The sequence below is a fragment of the Hemiscyllium ocellatum genome, chromosome 37 (genome assembly GCF_020745735.1).
Source record: "Hemiscyllium ocellatum isolate sHemOce1 chromosome 37, sHemOce1.pat.X.cur, whole genome shotgun sequence".
Lineage (NCBI taxonomy): Eukaryota > Metazoa > Chordata > Chondrichthyes > Orectolobiformes > Hemiscylliidae > Hemiscyllium > Hemiscyllium ocellatum.
The window spans coordinates 1,371,315-1,392,836 of NC_083437.1; the positions used below are offsets into that span (position 1 = coordinate 1,371,315).

General features: G+C 43.2%; 1 protein-coding gene across 1 annotated transcript in view; it reads left to right on the plus strand.

Moving 5' to 3' along the window:
- The first annotated feature begins 19,458 nt into the window (after positions 1-19,458).
- The window catches only part of LOC132833543 (NACHT, LRR and PYD domains-containing protein 3-like), a 101,815-nt gene continuing 99,751 nt past the window's right edge, over positions 19,459-21,522 (plus strand). Inside the window, exon 1 of the mRNA XM_060851905.1 lies at positions 19,459-19,494. The gene's annotated coding sequence lies outside the window, so the exon portion shown is untranslated. The remainder of the gene's footprint in view (positions 19,495-21,522) is intronic.

Below are 21,522 nucleotides of genomic sequence, written 5' to 3' on the forward strand. Positions count from 1 at the left end.
GACCTCGTGAACTAGGCTGCACTCCCTCAATAGCTAGAATGTCTTTCCTCAAATTTGGAGACCTGAACTGCACATAATATTCCAGGTGCGGTCTCACCGGGGCCCTGTAACAACTGCAGAAGAACCTCTTTGCTTCTATACTCAATCCCTCTTGTTATGAAGGCCAGCATGCTATTAGCTTTCTTCACTACCTGCTGTACCTGCATGCTTGCCTTCATTGACTAGTATACAAGAACACCCAGATCTCTCTGTACTGCCCCTTTACTGAACTTGACTCCATCTAGGTAATAATCTGCCTTCCTGTTCTTGCTACCAAAATGGATTACCATACATTTATCCACATTATACTGCATCTGCCATGCATCTGTCCACTCACCTAACCTGTCCAGGTCATCCTGTTATCTCCTAACATCCTCCTCACATTTCACCCTACCACCCAGCTTTGTATCATCAGCAAATTTGCTAATGTTACTATTCATACCATCTTCTATATCATTAATATATATTGTAAAAAGCTGCGGTCCCATCACTGATCTCTGCAGTACACTACTGGTTTCCGCCTGCCATTCCGAATCACTACTCTTTGTTTCCTGTCAGCCAACCAATTTTTAATCCAAGTTAGTACTTGGCCCCCAATACCATGCGCCCTAATTTTGCTCACTAACCTCCTGTGTGGGACTTTATCAAAAGCTTTCTGAAAGTCCAGGTACACTACATCCACTGGATCTTCCTTGTCCATCGTTCAGAGTTACATCCTCAAAAAAATCCAGAAGATTAGTCAAGCATGATTTCCCTTTCATAAATCCATGCTGACTCTGAGCTATCCTGTTACTGCTATCCAGATGTGTCGTAATTTCATTATTTATAATTGCCTCCAGCATCTTTCCCACCACTGAGGTCAGACTAACTGGTCTATAATTTCCTGCTTTCTCTCTCTCTCCTTTCTGAAAAGGTGATACAACATTAGCCACCCTCGAATCCGCTGGAACTGATCCCGAATCCATCGAACTCTGGAAAATAATCACCAACGCATCCACGATTTCTCGAGCCACCTCCTTCAGTGCCCTGGGATGTAGACCATCAGGCCCCGGGGACTTACCAACCTTCAGACCTAACAGTCTCTCCAACACCAATTCCTGGCAAATATAAATTCCCTTCAGTTCAGGTCCTTCAGCCACTGTTAACTCTGGGAGATTGCTTGTGTCTTCCCCAGTGAACACAGATCTGAAGTACCAATTCAACTCTTCTGCCATTTCTTTGTTCCCTGTAATATATTCCCCTGTTTCTGTCTTCAAGGGCCCAATTTTAGTCTTAACAATTTTTTTTCCCTTTCACATACCTAAAAAAGCTTTTACTATCCTCCTTCATATTTTTGGCCAGTTCACCTTCGTATCTCATTTTTTCTCTGCATATTTCCTTCTTATTAATCCTCTGTTGTTCTTTAAAAAGCTTCCCAATCCTCTGTTTTCCCACTCATCTTTGCTATGTTATACTCTTTCTCTTTTGACTTTATATGTTTCTTAACTTCCTTCGTTCGCCATGGCCACCCATGCCTCCTCATAGGATCTTTCTTCCTTTTTGGAATGAACTGATCCTGATCTTCTGCATTATACCAGAAATACCTGCCATTGATCCTCCACTGTCATCCCTGCTAAGGTATTGCACCATTGAACTTTGGCCAGCTCCTCCCTCATAGCTCCATGGTTCCGTTTATTCAACTGAAATATTGTCACTTCCGATTGTACCCTCTCCCTTTCAAATTGCAGATGGAAGCTTATTGTATTATGGTCACTACCTCCTAATGGCTCCTTCACTTCGAGGTCCCTGATCAATTCTGGTTCGTTGCACAGTACCAGATTGAGTTGCATTCTCCCTGGTAGGCTCCAGCACCAGCTGTTCTAAGAATCCATCTCGGAGGCACTCCACAAAGTCTCTTTCCAATACTATCCTGATTCTCCCAGTCTACCTGCGTGTTGAAATCCCCCATAACAACTGTAGTACCATCTTTGTAACAGGCCAATTTCAGCTCCTGATTCGACTTACACCCTACGTCCATACTACTGTTTGGGGGCCTGTAGATAACTCCCAAGAGGGTCTTTCTACCCTTAGAATTTCTCAGCTCTATCCTGTATTCCTGATGAAGGGCTTTTGCCCGAAACGTCGATTTTACTGCTCCTCGAATGCTGCCTGAACTGCTGTGCTCTTCCAGCACCACTAATCCAGAATCAGCTCTATCCATACTGACTCTACATCCCCTGATTCTAGGTCCCCCCACGCAAGGGACTGAATATCATCCCTTACCAATAGGGCCCCCTCTGCCCATCAGTCTGTCCTTACGATAGCACGTATAGCCTTGAATATTCATTTCCCAGGCCCTGTCCACTTGAAGCCACCTCTCAGTTATCCCCACAATATCGTATCTGCCAATTTCCAAAAGAGCCTCAAGCTCTTGGGCGGCAGGGTGGCACAGTGGTTAGCACTGCTGCCTCACAGCGCCTGTAGACCCGGGTTCATTTCCCGACTCAGGCGACTGACTGTGTGGAGTTTGCACGTTCTCCCCGTGTCTGCGTGGGTTTCCTCCGGGTGCTCCGGTTTCCTCCCACAGTCCAAAGATGTGCGGGTCAGGTGAATTGGCCATGCTAAATTGCCCGTAGTGTTAGGTAAGGGGTAAATGTAGGGGTATGGGTGGGTTGCGCTTCGGCGGGTCGGTGTGGACTTGTTGGGCCGAAGGGCCTGTTTCCACACTGTAAATCTAATCTAAGTCTAATCTAATCTCATCCATCTTATTTCTAATGCTTCGTGCATTCATATATAGTATTTTTAATTTGTCACCGCCCTCACCCTTCCTCTCAACCCCTATTTCACTCAACCTTACAGCATGATCCCTTTTTGAGTTTGCTACTTCATTGGTACCAGTGTCTTTCTTGACTTCCCTTTTCTAACTTTCCCTTCAATTTCATTCTTAAACTTCCAGTTTGTCCCCTCCCCCCTGCTATTTATTTTAAATGCAGCTGTGTTGCAGTAGCAAACCTGCCTGCCAGAATGCTGCTCCCCAACCTATTAAGGTGCAAACCGTCTCTTTTGTCTAATTTATGCTTACCACAAAACATTCCCCAGTGATCCAAGAATTTAAATCCTTGCTTCCTGCACCAGTTCCCCAGCCACACATTCAAGTCCGTTATCTCCCTGTTCCTGGCTTCTCAACCCCTTGCATTGAAATAAATGCAGTTTAATTTTTAGTCTTACCTTGTCCCTACCTGCCCTTACTGTTTGACTCGCTTCTGTTCTCAACTGTACAAGTCTCAGATTGATTTCTTTCCTCGCTATCTCCCTGGGCCCCCCCCCCCCCCCCCCCCCCCCCGCTTAACCTGCCAATATATTAGTCCCCTTCTAATTTAAGTGCAATCTGTCCTCCTTGTACAGGTCACTTCTACACCAAAAGAGATTCCAATGATCCAAAACTCTGAATCCTTCCCCCATACACCAGCTCCTCAGCCATGCATTAACCTGCTCTATTCTCCTATTACTGCCCTCACTAGCTCGTAGCACTGGAAGTAATCCAGATATTACTACTCTCGAGGACCTCCTTTTTAAATTTCTGCCTAGCTCTCTGTAATCTCCCTTCGGAATCGCAACCCTTTCTCTTCCTATGTTGTTGGTTCCAATGTGGACAATGACCTCTTGCTGGCCCCTCTCTCCCGTGAGAGCATTCTGCACCCTCTCTGAGACATCTTTGATCCTGGCACCAGGGAAACAACATACCATTCTCCTTTTTTGCTGCTGGCCACAGAAATGTCTGTCTGTACCTCGAACTAGAGAATCCCCTAACACAATTCATCTCTTGGAACCTGACGTATCCCTCGTTGCATTAGAAAGCCAGTCTCCATGCTAGAAACTTGGCTGTTCGTGCTATGTTCCCCTGAGAATCCATCACCCCCTACGTTTTCCAAAATAGCATACCTTTTTGAAATGGGTATATCCACAAAAGACTGCTGCACTAGCTGCCTACCTCTCTTACCTTTCCTGGAGTTAACCCATCTATGTGACTGTATATGAGACTTTCCCCCCTTCCTATAACTGCCATCCATCACGTACTGTTGCTGTTGAAAATTTCTCATCGCTTCTAACTGTCTCTCCAACTGATCCATTCGATCTGATAAGAATCGCTGCCAGCAGCATTTATGGCAGATATAATACGCAGTAACCCTTAAACTCTCTTTAAACTCCCACATCCGATGGGAGTACATATCACTCTATTAAAGTGCTCCTTTACAATTTACAGACCCAGAAAATAACACTGTCTTATTCCTCTACAAACACTGCCCCAGGTTAAATTAACAGTTATGGCTTATATTTTAAGTTTAATCAAGAGACATATCTCCAAAAACATATAATCAAGAAAGAACGTACTCTACTCACTACTGCAGATTCTCTGTAGGCCACACTTAAAACAACGATTAACTTATCTGATTCTGTGCTGTGAACTTCACCCAACAGTCCCTCTAAGATCAGTTGTGAATTTCACTGTTTGATCATTTTTCCAGACGCACTCCGATGTCCAGCGATACATGAATTCAAACAACAAAGGCAGTTAGTCTAAAATGTAATGCCGAATTATAGAACACATTTACTGCACTAGAAAATAGAGAGGCAGGAAGGCTCAGAAAAGGGTTTTTTTTTGTTTTCTTTGATGGAGTTAGATTCACAGAATCGGTGCAGTGCATAATTGGAATGCAGAAAATCGGGACATCTGAGCTGACAGGATGCTGTAAGGCAATGCAGAACATTTGTCTTAGCGTCAATGAATCTGTGTGAACAAGACACCAAGTGATCACATTCACAGCCGTTCCCTTGTGAAATTAATGACAGTGTTTGAATCTGACCCTGAAATGAAACTTGGTACTATCAAAAGCTTTGTAATTAACAGTTGGATCTTGTTCACTATAATGGATTCTTATTACCCCTTGCAAGCAGGGCAGACACAGAGAGAAAAAAAATCCTTGCTGACTTGAGAGTTCAAATGGACACTTAAGAGAGAGACCATTTTAGTGCTGAGGCTGTTGAATCCAGTAGAAAATTAACTTTTAGTGTTTATCTGCTTTGGATTGAACTTAATTGCATTTTTGAAACGTTTTGATAATTTTGAGTAGCCATTATGAAATTCAAACTCTGTAAAAGGAAATATTGATAAAGCTTTAACTTACTTGCTGTTTTTACAGACCTTACAGACTACCCAACTATCAATTCTAATTAATCAGATCTTGTGTCTTATTTGAATTTGAATCACCAACTTGAAAAGAAGGCTTGTTTAATTCAAGACTAATTAATCATTTTAAAATAATCTTGCAGTAACATTTCAGCCCCAGGTCCAGAATGATTCTGTGCTTAAGATAAAAAGCAGGAATCTGCTTCCAGCTTAAAATTATTCTAAACCTAACATGGAAGAGATTCAGACACAATCTGTCGGGAAGCCATTTTATGGTCAAAAGTTTGCCTTCTTTGCTAAGAAGCCTTTTCGTAAAACAATGATATCAGACGTGCGAGCTGTACAAGGTTACCTTATTACATCTCCCACTTAATTTAGACTGGTATTTCTTTATAGGAACTTATCTCGCCACTAGATGCCTAACTCGACTGGATTTGTTTTTCCCACCTGATGGATAGCTCAAGGCCTGGAGGAGTGATCAGTCAAGCGCGCACACAGACCTGTCAATTAACTATCCTTCTTTATAAATTATTGTCTTTCACTGTTTTCTGTCTAATTCAGAACATGCAATGTTTCTTCCAACTTTTGTATAAAGGAAGTACATTAGAGTAACCTGCTGGGGCAATTGAAGAGCCTAGTACCCTATTCTCCTAGGTTATTAGAACCAAGTTAATTTAGCTTATAGGTATCAGTGTTATGTTGTAACAGTTATGCTATTCGTGAATAAAGGGGATGACTAAAATTAAACTAATCTGTCTGTGAGAGGTTTTTATTCCAGACTTCCAAAGAGAACGATCTACGGGACAAACCGAGAGAGGCTTTACAGGTCTGAGTCCACAAGGGATTCGCTGTGTCGCCTCAAATTTCCACTTTAACATCTCCAGGGTCCTACCATTAATTGTGTAAGTCCTGGTCGGCATTGATCCTTTCAGTGTTCAGCCTGTTGTTGACTTTGTCACCCTGTCTCCAGCTGGTACTCAGCAGTGAATCAAAACACCGCAGAATCCTGGAAGGCACTAACATACTGACTGTCACCATTTACTTCAAACCAGTATCTCTTGTGTAGCACTGCCCCTCCTCCACCCTCCTCTCATGCTCTTTCCTATCCCTTCCCCCACACCCCTGCTTCTTCAACTTTGCACTGTCGACTCAACCCCTTGGCAGAACCTCATTGTTTTCCCCTTTAAAACTTACCCTCCCCCTCCCTATCTTGGATCTCATGCCTTGCTCCCTCTCTTAGCTCATCCCAATCACCCTTCCCTGCCTTAGCTCTCTCCCTCCCCCTCATAGCCTTCTCCCGATTCCCCACTCCTCCACCCAACCATTTCCCCTCTTGACTTGCCTCTTTCCCTTTTACCCTCACCCCTTGGCTAGACTGATCATACTCCTCCACCATCTTCTCCGCTCTTACAGCTTGCTGCTGCTCCATCACCTCACCGGGGAAGTTGAGATTCCGCCTACCTCACACCCTGCAGCCAAATTACCAGCATCAACATTATCATTAAAGTTTTACAACAAATGTGTAAAATCCCCAAGCTCCCTGATTTTCATGTTAAAAAAAGAATGAACTGTGATGCTATAAATCAGAAAAAAACCCCAGAAATTACTGGAAAAGCTCTGGTACTGTCTGTGGAGAGAAATCAGAGTTAATGTCTTGGTCGAGTGACCCATCCTCAGAATGGTCAGACCTGATGAGCTTTTCCAGAAACTATCTCTGATATGTGTCCTATATCTATCCCCCTTCAATTTAAAGCTATGTCCCCTCATACTAGCTATCACCATCCGAGGAAAAAGACACTCGCTGTCCACCTTATCTCAACCTCTGATCATTTGTATGTCTCTATTAAAAGTCACCTCTCAACCTTCTTCTCTCTAATGAAAACAGCCTCAAATCCCTCAGCCTTTCTGCATAATACCTACCCTCCATATCAGGCAAAATCCTGGTAAATCTCCTCTGCACCTTTTCCAATGCTTCCACGTTTTTCCTATAATGTGGCGACCAGAACTGTATGCAATACTCCCAAGTGTGGCCACACCAGAGTATTGTACAGCTGCAACATGACCTCCTGGTTCTGAAACTCAATCCCTCGATCAATAAAAGATAACATGCTGAATGCCTTCTTAAGAACCCTATTAATCTGGGTGGCAACTTTCAGGAATCTATGCACATGGACATCGACATCTCTCTGCTCATCCACGTGAACAAAAATCATACCATTAGCCGAGTACTCTATATTCCTGCTACAACTTCCAAAGTGAATCATCTCATACTTTTCCACATTAAACTCCATTTGTCACCTCTCAGCCCAGCCCTGTATCTTATCTTTGTCCCTCTGTAACCTGTAACATCTATCCGCACTATCCACAATTCCATCGACCTGTGTGTCATCTATAAATTTACTAACCAGTCCGTCTACACCTTCATCCAGGTCATTTATGAAAATGACAACCAGCAGTGGCCCCAAAACAGATCTTTGCAGTACACCACTAGTAGTTGAACTCCATGATAAACACTTTTCATCAATAACCACTCTCTATCTTCTTTCAACAAGCCAATTTCTGATCCAAACTCACCCTCAATCCACTGCCTGTGTATTTTCTGCAATAGCCCACTGTTCGGAACCTTATTAAATGCTTTACTGAAATCCATATATACACATCAACCACATCACCCTTATCCATCTGTTTGGTCATCTTCTCAAAGAACCCAGTAAGGTTTGTGAGGCACAACTTACCCTTCACAAAACTGTGTTAACTATCCATAATCGAATTATGCCTTTTTAAATGATTATAAATCCTATCTCTTATAATCTTTTCCAACACTTTATCCACAACTGAAGTAAGGCTCACTTGTCTATGATTACAAGGGTTTTTCTTCCTCCCCTTCTTGAACAAGAGGATAACATTTGCTATCCTTCAGTCTTCCGGCACTATTCCTGTAGTCAATGACAACATAAAGATCAAAGCCAAAGGTTCTACAATCTCCTCCCTAGCTTCTCAAAGAATCCTGGGATAAATCCCACCCAGCCCAGGGGACTTAACGTATTTTCACACTTTCCAGAATTGCTAACAACTCCTCTTTACGAATCTCAATCCTATCTAGTCTGATAGACTGTATCTCAGTATTCTCCTGAACAACAATGTCATTTCCCATTGTGAATACTGATGAAAAGTTTTCATTTAGCGCTTCTCCTAACTCCTCGGACTCCATGCACAACTTCCCACTACTGTCCTTGATTGGCCCTAATCTTACTCTAGTCATCCTTTTATTCCTAACAAACCGATAGAAGGCTTTAGGGTTTTCATTGACCCTACCTGCCAAAGACTTCTCATGTCCCCTCCTGGATCTTTGTATCTCTCCCTTCAGGACCTTCATGGCTAATTTGTAACACTCAAGCGCTCTAAATGAGCCTTCACATTTCATTATTACATCAGGTTTCTTCTTCTACCTGACAAGAGATTCAACCTCTTTAGTAAATCAGGGCTCCCTAACTTGACCACTTAGCAATGCTGCCTCACAGCGCCAGGCACCCAGCCTCAGATGACGATCTGTCTGTGTGGAGTTCACACATTCTCCTCATGTCTGTGTGATTTCCTCTGGGTACTCCAGTTTCTTCCCACAATTCAAAGATATTCAGGTTAGGTAAATTGGCTGTGCTAAATTGCCCATAGTATTCAAAATATGTGGGTTTGGTGCATTAGTCAGAGGTAAATGTAAAGTAATAGGGAATGGGTCTGGGTAGATTACTCTTTGGAGGGTCGATGCATTTATGGAAAGCAAATCTTAGCAGAACCTATACACTTAATGGTTAGGTCCTAGGGACCGTTGCTGAACAAAGAGACCTTAGAGTGCAGGTTCATAGCTCCTTGCTGACCTTTGAGGGGCCCTATTCTCTCCCTAGTTACCTTTTTGTCCTTAACATATTTGTAAAAACCTTTGGATTCTCCTTAATTCTATTTGCCAAGGTTATCTCATGTTTCCGTTTTGCCCTCCTGATTTCCCTCCTACTTTCTTCTCCTCTTCTAAGGATTCATTCGATCTATCCTGTCTATACCTGACATATGCTTCCTTCTTTTTCTTAACCAAACCCTCAATTTCTTTAGTCATCCAGCATTCCCTATACCTACCAGCCTTCCCTTTCACCCTGACAGGAATATACTTTCTCTGGATTCTTGTTATCTCATTTCTGAATGCTTCCCATTTTCCAGCTGTCCCTTTACCTGCCTCCAATCAGCTGTTGAAAGTTCTTGCCTAATACCGTCAAAATTGGCTTTTCTCCAAATTTGAACTTCAATTTTTAGATCTGGTCTGTCCTTTTCCATCACTATTTTAAAACGAATAGAATTATGGTCGCTGGCCCCAAAGTGCTCCCCTATTGACACCTCATTCACCTGCCCTGCCTTATTTCCCAAGAGTAGGTTAAGTTTTGCACCTTCTCTAATAGGTACATCCACATACTGAATCAGAAAATTATCTTGTACACACTTAAGAAATTCCTCTCCATCTGAACCTTTAACACTATGGCAGTCCCAGTCGATGTTTTGAAAATTAAGATCCCCTACCAAAACTACCCTATTATTCTTACAGATAGCTGAGATCTCCTTACAAGTTTGTTTCTCAATTTCTCTCTGATTATTGGGGGGTCTATAATACAATCCCAATAAGGTGATCATTCCATTCTTATTTCTCAGTTCCACCCAAATAACTTCACTGGATGTATTTCCAGGAATATCCTCCCTCAGCACAGCTGTAATGCTATCCCTTATCAAAAATATCACTCCCCCTCCTCTCTTGCCTCCCTTTCTATCCTTTCTGTAGCATTTGTATCCTGGAACATTAAGCTGCCAGTCCTGCCCATCCCTGACCCATGTTTCCTTAATTGCTATGATATCCCAGTCCCATGTTTCTAACCATGCCCTGAGTTCATCTGCCTTCCCTGTTAGGCCCCTTGCATTGAAATAAATGCAGTTTAATTTATTAGTCCTACCTCGTCCCTGCCTGCCATGACTTCTGTTCTCAGCTGTACCCATCTCAGATCGATCTCTTTCCTCACTATCTCTCTGGGTACCCCCCTCCCCCCACCTTACTAGTTTAAATCCTCCCAAGCAGTTCTAGCAAATTTCCCTGCCAGTATATTAGTCCCCTTCCAATTTAGGTGCAATCTGTCCTTCTTGTATAGGTCACTTCTACCCCAAAAGAGATTCCAATGATCCAAAGATGTGAATCCTTCCCCCATACACCATATCCTCAGCCATGCATTCATGTGCTGTATCCTCCTAGTCCTGCCCTCACTAGCTCGTAGCACAGAGATTGACTATAGGTGGATTAACTTTGGCAGTGGAACACTAGTAGAATGCTAAGATTGGAGAGCTTGAGGTATAAAGAGAGGCTGAGATTTTTTTTCCCCAGTGCAAAAGGAGACTAAGGAGTGACTTGATAGAGGTTGATAAGATCATGTGGAATGAACTTCCTGCAGAAGTAGTGTATGCAAGTGCAATTACAACATTTAAGACATTTGGATGTATACATGAGTAGGAAAGGTTTGGAGGGATATGGACCAGGAGCAGGCAGGTGGGACTAGCTTAGTTTGGGATTAAGTTCAGCATGGATTAGTTGGACCAAAACATGTTTCTGTGCTGTATGACTCTATGAGGGCATGAATAAGATGAATTACCAAAGACTTCTCCCTAAGGCAGGGGAGGACAAAACTGGAGTCCATAAGTTTAAGAAAACTCAAAAAGGGATCATGCTGTAAGATTGAGTGAAATAGGAGTTGATGGGAAGGGTGAGGGCAGTAACAAACTAAAAATGCTATATATGAATGCATGATGCATTAGAAATAAGATGGATGAGCTTGAGGCTCTTTTGGAAATTGACAGATACGATATTGGGGGATAACAGACATGGCTTCAAGTGGACAGGGCCTGGGAAATGAAAATACAAGGCTACATGTGCTATCGTAAGGACAGACTGACGGGCAGAGGGGTTGGGGTGGCCATGTTGGTAAGGGATGATATTCAGTCCCTTGCGTGGGGGGACCTAGAATCAGGGGATGTAGAGTCCGTATGGATAGAGCTGAGAAATTCTAAGGGTAAAAAGACCCTCTTGGGAGTTATCTACAGGCCCCCAAACAGTAGTCTGGATGTCGGATGTAACTTGAATCAGGAGCTGAAATTGGCCTGTCGCAAAGATGTTACTACAGTTGTTATGGAGGATTTCAACATGCAGGTAGACAGGGAGAATCAGGATGGTATTGGACCTCAAGAAAGAGACTTTGTGGAGTGCCTCCGAGATGGATTCTTAGAACAGCTGGTGCTGGAGCCTACCAGGGAGAAGGCAATTCTGGATCTGGTATTGTGCAACGAACCAGAATTGATCAGGGACCTCGAAGTGAAGGAGCCATTGGGAAGTAGTGACCATAATACAGTAAGCTTTGATCTGCAATTTGAGAGGGAGAGGGTACAATCGGAAGTGACAATATTTCTGTTGAATAAAGGGAACTATGGGGCTATGAAGGAGGCGCTGGCCAAAGTTCAATGGTGCAATACCCTAGCAGGGATGACAGTGGAGGAACAATGGCAGATATTTCTGTGTATAATGCAGGATCAGTTCATTCCAAAAAGGAAGAAAGATCCTAGGAGGAGGCAGGGGTTGCCGTGGCTGACGAGGCAAGTTAAGAAACATATAAAGTTAAAAGAGAAGAAGTATAACATAGCAAAGATAAGTGGGAAAACAGAGGACTGGGAAGCTTTTAAAGAACAACAGAGGATTACTAAGAAGGAAATACGCAGAGGAAAAATGAGGTACGAAGGTAAACTGGCCAGTAATATAAAGGAGGATAGTAAAAGCTTTTTCAAGTATGTGCAAGGCAAAAAAATGTTTAGGACTAAAATTGGACCCTTGAAGACAGAAACAGGGGAATATATTACAGGGAACAAAGAAATGGCAGAAGAATTAAATGGGTACTTCAGATCTGGGGAAGACACAAGCAATCACCCTGAGGTAACAGTGGCTGAAGGACCTGAATTGAAGGGAATTTATATTTGCCAGGAATTGGTGTTGGAGAGACTGTTAGGTCTGAAGGTTGATAAGTCCCCGAGGCCTGATGGGCTACATCCCAGGGTTCTGAAGGAGGTGGCTTGAGAAATCGTGGAAGCGTTGGTGATTATTTTCCAGAGTTCGATGGATTCGGGATCAATTCCTGCAGATTGGAAGGTGGCTAATGTTGTACCACTTTTTAAGAAAGGTGGGAGAGAGAAAACAGGAAAATATAGACCAATTGGTCTGAACTCAGTGCTGGGAAAGATGCTGGAGTCTATTATAAAAGATGAAATTGCAACACAACTGTATAGTAGTAACAGGATAGGTCAGAGTCAGCATGGATTTATGAAGAGGAAATCATGCTTGACTAATCTTCTGGAATTTTTGAGGATGTAACTCTGAAGATGGACGAGGGAGATCCAGTAGATATAGTGCACCTGGACTTTAAGAAAACTTTTGATAAAGTCCCACATAGGAGGTTAGTGAGCAAAATTAGGGCACATGGTATTGGGGGCAAAGTACTGACTTGGATCGAAAGTTGGTTGGCTGACAGGAAACAAAGAATAGTGATAAACGGCTCCATTCCGGAATGGCAGGCATTGACCAGTGGGGTACCTCAGGGATCAGTGCTGGGACCGCAGCATTTTACAATATATATTTCCACAGAGGTAGTGCAAAATAAGCTGCTAGAGGAAATTGTGCTGAAGCATCTGTGTCCTGCTTTCTGTCTCTGAGTTTAGTAAGTGTCTTAGTTTCAGCCACAAGTTGGAACAGTTTAAAGTTGCAAAATGTGACTGGGGAAGTGAGAACACTGGGTAAAAACACAGCAGGTGAATGCAAACATTAAGGGCCTCATGTTACAAATAACTATCACTCCTCAATTAGGTTGTTAAAAGGTGACGTTAAGTGGACGCTTCTACTTATTCGGAATAACCTGGAGGACGCAGCTTTTAGTTGCATTTGAGAAAGTGAAGATGGTATTAGTAATAACATTTAGCAAATTTGTTGATGATACTAAGCTGGGTGGCAGGGTGAAATGTGAGGAGGAATTTAGGAGATTACAGGGTGACCTGGACAGGTTAGGTGAGTGGTCAGATGCAGTTTAATGTGGATAAATGTATGGTTATCCACTTTGGTGACAAGAACAGGAAGGCAGATTACTGCCTAAATGGAATCAATTTAGATAAAGGGGCAGTACAAAGAGATATGGGTGTTCTTGTACACCAGTCAATGAAGGTACAGCATGCAGGCACAGCAGGTGGTGAAGAAGGCTAATAGCATGCTGGCCTTCATAACAAGAGGGATTGAGTATAAAAGCAAAGAAGTTCTGCAGCTGTACAGGGCCCTGGTGAGACCGCACCTGGAATATTGTGTGCAGTTTTGGTCTCCAAATTTGAAGAAAGATATTCTGGCTATTGAGGGAGTACAGCATAGGTTCACAAGGTCAATTCCTGGAATGGCAGGACTACCTTGCGCTGAAAGATTGGAGCGACTGGGCTTGTATACCCTTGAGTTTAAAAGACTGAGAGGGGATCTGATTGAGACATATAAAATTATTAAAGGATTGTACACTTTGGAGGCAGGAAACATGTTTCTGTTGATGGGTGAGTGCCGAACCAGAGGTCACAGCTTAAAAATACGGGGTAGACCATTTAGGACAGAAATGAGGAGAAACTTCTTCACCCAGAGAGTGGTGGCTGTGTGGAATGCTCTGCCCCAGAGGGCAGTGGAGGCCCAGTCTTTGGATTTGTTTAAGAAAGAGTTGGATACAGCTCTCAAGGATAGTGGAATCAAGGGCTATGGAGATAAGGCAAAAACAGGATACTGATTAAGGGTGATCTACCATGATCATATTGAATGGTGGTGCAGGCTCGAAGGGCAGAATGGCCTACTCCTGCACCTATTGCCGATTGTAACAGAAGATTTAAAAAGGACCTGTTTTGGGGGTGGGGGTCAGCTATTTCCACAGAGGTAGTGCAACATAAGCTGCTGGAGGTAATTGTGCTGAAGCATTCCGCTTTCCGTCTCGGAGTTTAGTAAGTTTCAACCACAATTGGAACAGTTTAAAGTTGCAAAATGTGACTGGGGAAGTGAGAACAGAAATGGCTAAAAACACAGCAGGAGAATGTAAACATCAAGGGCCTCATGTTACAAATAACTATCATCCTCAATTAGGTTGTTAAAAGGTGACGCTAAGTGGACGCTTCTACTTATTCGGAATAATCTGGAGGACGCAGCTTTTAGTTGCATTCAAGAAAGTGAAGAGAAACACTTCATTCTATACAAACATCTTTTCATGTATACGCACTGAGACAAAGCCTGTTGTTTCTACATACATACATGTATGACACACTAGGAGGCTCCGATAACTGCAGCAGGAAGACCTCATACACTGCCCTACGTCTCACTAACTACAGCCACAGTGCGCGCGCCCAGCCGGCCAACCGCGCGGAGACGAGCGAGCACACGCGCCCTTCAGGTCACGAGGACAGCGACCCATCTGATTGGCGGGTTCCCGCGCGGGCCGGCAGCTCCCTGTGAAGGAAACCCCGCCCCCGGACAAGCGCGTGTTTGGCGGGGAGTCAGAGTCAGTATTTATTGTATTATCATCATAATCATATCTGAAACTGTTAATGCAGATAATTTACTGTATTATCACAGGATTCACTCTGATATTGTTCCTGCACCGCCTGGTCCATGAGGTAACTCTTATATTTTGATGAGAAACAGTGAATTTCCGTTTCAATGGGAAAGTGAAAGAGGAGCAGGAATGGGCCGTTCACTCTATCCCAGTGACCAGCATCAGAGCCCAGGGGCTGCACTTAACCTCCTTACCCGCTCAGCACAACCGCCCACTTTCTGATATTTGTACAATCCAATCCTTCTCCTCCCATTCCCAGTGACCGCGCCTCCACGTCTCTTTCTGGGATATACCATTTCAGACATTGTCTACTGTCTTGGAGAAGAAATTATTTTGCATCTCAGTTTTAAATAAGACTTGCAGAGTTAAGAGGGGGAGGGGGAGGGGTTGCAATGACCCTAATGTGAGATTCCTGGAAAATGGGAAGTCTTCAGAAATGAGGTAACGAGTGTCCAGAGACAGTTAGGGTGAAAGGGAATGCTGGGTGACTAGAGAAATTGAGAGTTTGGATATGAGCAAGAACGAAGCCTATGTCAGGTATAGGCAGGATAGATCACATGAATCCTTAGAGGAATATAGTTGAGAGTGAAATCAGGAGATCAAAAAGGGGTCATGAGATAGCTGTGGCAGATAGGGTTAAGGAGAATCCGAAGGGTTTTACAAATATAATAAGGACAAAAGGATAACTAGGGAGAGAATAGGGCCCTTCAAAGATCATCAAAGTGGCGTTGCTTGGAGCTGCAGGAGATTGGGGGGGGCGGGGGAATGCGAAATGAATATTTTGTATCAGTATTTACTGCAGAGAAGGACATGGACATTATCGAATGTGGGGAAATAGGTGATGACATCTTGAAAAGAGTCCTTGTTACAGAGGAGGAAATTCTGGTCAAATCCCCAGGGTCTAATCAGGTGTACCTTAGAACTCTGGGAAATGATTGAAATGATTGCTGGGCCACCTGTTGAGATATTTGTATCATCAATAATCACAGGTGAGGTGCCAGAAGGACTGGAAGTTGGCTAACATGGTGCCATAATTTTAAAAAGGTGGTAACTATAGACCGGTGAACCTGACATAGATGGTGGGCAAGTTGTTGCAGGGAATCCTGAACAAAGAAAATTTACAGCCCAGGAACAGGCCCTTTGGCCCTCCAAACCTGAGCAGATCCAAATGTACTGTCTAAACCTGTTGGTCAATTCCTAAGCATCTGTATCCCTCTGCTCCCCACCTACTGTGCCTGCCTGTACCACCTCTGCTGGCAACGCGTTCCAAATGCGCACCACCCTCTGTGTGAAGTACTTGCCGTGTGTATCCCCCTTAAACTTTCCACCTCTCACCTTGAAAGCGTGACCTCTTGTTATTGAATCCTTCACCCTGGGAAAAAGCTTGTCTCTATCCACCCTGTCTATACCTTTCATGGTTTTGTAAACCTCAATCAAGTCCCCCCCTCAGATTCCTTTTTCCTAATGAAAATAACCTAACATACTGAACCTCTCTTCAGAGCTAGCACTTTCCATACCAGGCAACATCCTCGTAAATCTTCTCTGCACCCTCTCCAAAGTGTCCACATCCTTTTGGTAATGTGGCAACCAGAACTGTACACAGTATTCTAAATGCGACCGAACCAATGTCTTGTACAATTTTAACATGATTTACCAGCTGTTATGCTCAATACCCCATCCAATAACGGCAAGCATACTATATGCCTTCTTGACCACTCTATCCACCTGTGCAGTAACCTTCAGGGTACAATGGACCTGCACTCCCAGATCTCTCTGCCCAACAACTTTTCCCAAGGCTCCTGTGTTTATTTTTTTAATTCACTCTAGAATAAGTCTTGCCTAAATGCATCACCTCACATTTGTCTGATTTGAAATCCATCTGCCACTTCTCCACCCAACTCTCCAGTCTATCTATATCCTCCTGTATTCTTTGACAGTCCTTTATGCTTTCTGGTACTCCACCAGTCTTCGTGTCATCTGCAAACGTGCTGATCATACCAACAGTGCCCTCTTCCAGATCATTTATGTATATTACAAACAACAGTGTCCCCAACACTGACCCCTGTGGAACACCACTGGTCACCTTTCTCCATTTCGAGAAACTCCCTTCAACTACTACTCTCTGTCTCCCGTTGTTCAACCAGTTCTTTATCCACCTAGTTAGAACACCCTATGACTTTACTTTCTCCATTAGTTTACCATGGGGAATCTTATCAAATTCCTTAATAATGTCCATATATATGGCATCAGTAGCCCTTCCTTCATCTATCAACTTGGGTCACTTCCTCAACTCTATTAAGTTGGTAAGACACGATCTCCCCAGCACAAAACCATGTTGCCTATCACTGATAAGCCCATTCTTTTCTAAATATAAATAGATCCTGCTCCGCCATTCATTAAGAACCATTGTCTTACTCCTACCTGCATTATCCCCATAAGCCTTAATTATCCGACGTAACTTGGATATATTAAACAAAGCTGTCTCGACTGCTGCCTTGGGCAGAGAATGATCTGGGAAAAACAGTTCCTACTCATCTCTGTCCTAAATCTACTCCACCTAACCTTGACATCATGTGCCCTAGTCATAGTCTCACCCACCAGCAAAGGAAACATCCTTGCCTCTTATTTTCTCTATCCTTTGCATAATTTAATATTTTTCTATGAGATCACCTCTCATTCTTCCAAATTCTAGCGAGTACAGTCCCAGGTGGCTCAACCTGTCACAGGGGTCTGTGCTGGGTCTGAACTGTTTTTATATTTGGAAGAGAAGACCCAGTGTAACATATCCAAGTTTGCTGATGACAATAAATTGAGTGGAAAGGCAAACAGGATGTGGAGGATATGTTAAGTGAGTGGGCAAGTACCTGGCAGATGGAGTACAATGTTGGTAATTGTGATTTATCCAATTTGGAACATTTGGAGATGCCTCTGACATCTGTCTTAAATCTATCACCCGTCAATTTGTAGTTATGCCCTCTCGTACAAGCTGACATCTTCATCCTAGGAAAATGTCTTTCACTGTCTACCCTATTTAATCCTCTGATCATCTTGTATGTCTCTACCAAATCTCCTAGGAGAAAGTGAGGACTGCAGATGCTGGAGATCAGAGCTGAAAATGTGTTGCTAGAAAAGCGCAGCAGGTCAGGCAGCATCCAAGGAGCATGAGAGTCGATGTTTCGGGAAGAAGGGCTCATGCCCGAAATGTCGACTCTCCTGCTACTTGGATGCTGCCTGACCTGCTGCACTTTTCCAACAACACATTTTCAGCTCTATCAAATCCCCCCTTAGCCGCCGCCTTTCCAATGAGAACAGACCCAAGTCTCTCAGCCATTCCTCATAAGCAATCTCCTCTGCACCTTTTCCAATGCTTCCACATCCTTCCTGTAATGGGGCGACCAGAACTGTATACAGTATTCCAAGTGTGGCCACACCAGTGTTTTATATAGTTGCAGCATGAAATTGCGGTTCCGGAAATCAATCCCTCTACAAATGAAACCTAACACATCGTATACCTCCTTAACAGCACTATCCACCTGGGTGGCAACTTTCAGGGATCTATGCACATGGACTCCAGGATCCCTCTGCACATTCACACTACCAAGAATCTTTCCATTGACCCAGTACTTTGCCTTGCTGTTATTCTTCCCAAAGTGCAACACCTCACATTTAGCATTGAACTCCATTTGCCACCTCTCAGCCCAATTCTGCAACCTGTAACATTCTTCCAAACTGTCCACTACTCCACTGACTTTAGTGTCGTCTGCAAATTTACTAATCCATTCACCTATGCCAGAGTCTAAGTCATTTATAAAAATGACAAACAGCAGTGGTCCCAAAACAGATCCTTGTGGCACACCTGTAATAGGAGAATGGGTCTGTTGGGATACTCTTCGAGGGTTGATGTAGACATGCTGGTCTGAAGGGCCTGTTTCCACACTGTAGGGATTCTATGATTCTAATTGTGAGCTGGAAATGACTTGTTGACTTTGGGATAAGGTGTGGTAAAAGCAAAGGAACAGGCAAAGCAGGTTTTGTTTGTTTGTGAGGCCATGCATGGAGGCTCATTACAGGTTGAGTCTTGACCTGATAAATGCAGTGACCTTCTGGAAAAGTGTTTAAACAGTCTGGTAAGAGACAAAAAAGCTGCAGATGCTGGAATCCAAAATAGACAGCAGAAGTTGGATATTAATGAGGTCAGTAATTGGGAATTGATTTTGGTAAGTTTAGAGCAGAATCTATGTTCAAGCAGAATGATCGTTGAGTGGTAATTTAGGCAGAGGGAGGATCCTATCAGGCTGGAACTAGGATTGAACTTTTTTTTGTGTTCTGAGTGATAAGCAGGGAGTTTCTAAATCTTCCTGTTAATGTGATACACTGGCTTCTGGAATCACAGAGTAGAAAGCTGAGTAAGAAATATTGTTGCCTTTAGCTGGCTGAACTGACAAGGTGACCCTGATCAATGTTTCAGAAACAAAAATGCTGCAGATGCTGGAATCCAAAGTAGACAGGCAGGAGGCTGGAAGATCACAGCAAGCCAGGCAGCATCAGGAAGTAGAGAAGTCGACATTTTGGGTGTAACCATTTTTCAGAAAAGCAGCCAAGCAGGTAAATTTTTACTTGTATTGCACCTTCTCCAAAGCCTCCACATTCCTGTTTGTCATGTGGCAACCGTAATTGAATGCAATACTCTATGTGGCCTAACCAAAGTCTTATAAAGTTGCAACATGGTGGCATAGTAGCTTAATGGTTAGCACTGCTGCCTCACAGTACCAGGGACCAGAGTTCGATTGCAGCCTATGGTGACAGTGCTAAGAGCTAGTGAGGTTAGGAATAGGAGGATAGAGCAGATGAGTGCATGGCTGAGGAGCTGGTGCCTGGGAGAAAGGTTCACATCTTTGGATTATTGGAATCTCTCATGTGGGGTAGAAGTGACCTGTACAAGAAGGATGGATTGCACATGAATTGGAAGGGGACTAAGATACGAGCAGGGAGATTTGCTCAAGCTGCCCAGGAGGATTTAAACCAGGGGGGAGGTGGGGGAGGAATGAGACCCAGTGAAATAGTGAAGAAAGAGATTAATCTGAGACCGATACAGTGAGAAAGTGAGCGAGTCAAACAGTCGAGGCAAAGAAGAAGGTCGGACTGATAAATTAAACTGCATTTACTTATATGCAAGAGGCCTAACTGGGAAGGCAGATGAACTCATGGCACATGGGACTGGGATATCCTAGCAATTAGTGTTGTCCCACTCCCCCCTCAGTCAAAGCAAAAAGGTCAGAGACACAAAGTAGTTTTACCTCCTTCATCTTTATTTCAGGCCCTGAAGGGAGACGGAACGATCGCCCATGTGCATAGAGACATGAGTTCACGGTTTTCTCTCTCAAACAGTAGTTTCTTAATGAATTACCTCCCTGTAAATGACTATATAAGGCAACATACATTTTAATTGGGGAGACCATTACAGTCATTGAGTGTCAATAGTAAAGATTAAGCCATCTGTTGTTACACAATGAATGTTCTTAACCTTAACTGGCTTTACATAATGAATGCTCATTCCTGATGAAGGGCTTATGCCCGAAACGTCGAATTTCCTATTCCTTGGATGCTGCCTAACCTGCTGTGCTTTAACTAGCAACACATTTTCAACTGTGATCTCCAGCATCTGCAGACCTCATTTTTTACCTCTACATAATTAATGCTTTCCTACCTTTTTAATCCATTACCCTTGCCTCCAGCACTCCATTGTTAACTGTAAGTTCTTATTTGATCTGATTCATGTTCAACTGAACCTCTTCTTTCACAAAACTCAGAACTTAACTCTTTTCCTACCTGCTTATACCCTATATGCATTCTCAACAGAAACATGGCTCAGGGATGGACAGGACTGGCAGCTTAATGTTCCAGGATACAAATACTTTAAGAAGGATAGAAAGAGTGGTGAGAGAGGATGGGGCGCTTTTGATAAGGGATAGCATTACAGCTGTACTTAGGGAAGATATTCCTGGGAGCACATCCAGGGAAGTTATTTGGGTGGAACTCAGAAAAAAGAAAGGGGTGATCACCTTATTGGGAATGTATTATAGACCCCCTAATAGTCAGCGGAAAATTGAGAAACAAATTTGTAAGGAGATTTCAAATATCTTTGTGAATAGTAGGTGAAGTTAAAAATCTTACAACAACAAGTTAGAGTCCAGCAGGTTTATTTGGAAGCACTAGCTTTGGAAGCAAAAGCTAATGCTTCCAAATAAACCTTTTGGACTATAATGTGGTGTTGTGTGATTTCTAACTTTGTCCATGCCAGTCCAACACTGGTACCTCCAAGTCAATAACAGGGTGTTTATGGTAGGCGATTTTAATTTTCCAAACATAGACTGGGACTGCCATTGTGTTAAGGTTTAGATGGAGAGAAAGTTAAGTGTGTACAAGAAAATTTTCTGATTCAGTATGTGGATATTCCTATAGAAAAGGTGCAAAACATGACCTGCTGTTGGGAAATGAGGCAGGGCGGCAGTTGACTGTGGTGTTAGTGGGGAAGTACTTTGAGGCCAGTTTCCATAATTCTATTATTTTTAAAATAGTGAAGGAAAAGGATATACCAGATCTAAAAGTTGAAGTTTTAAATTGGAGGAAGGC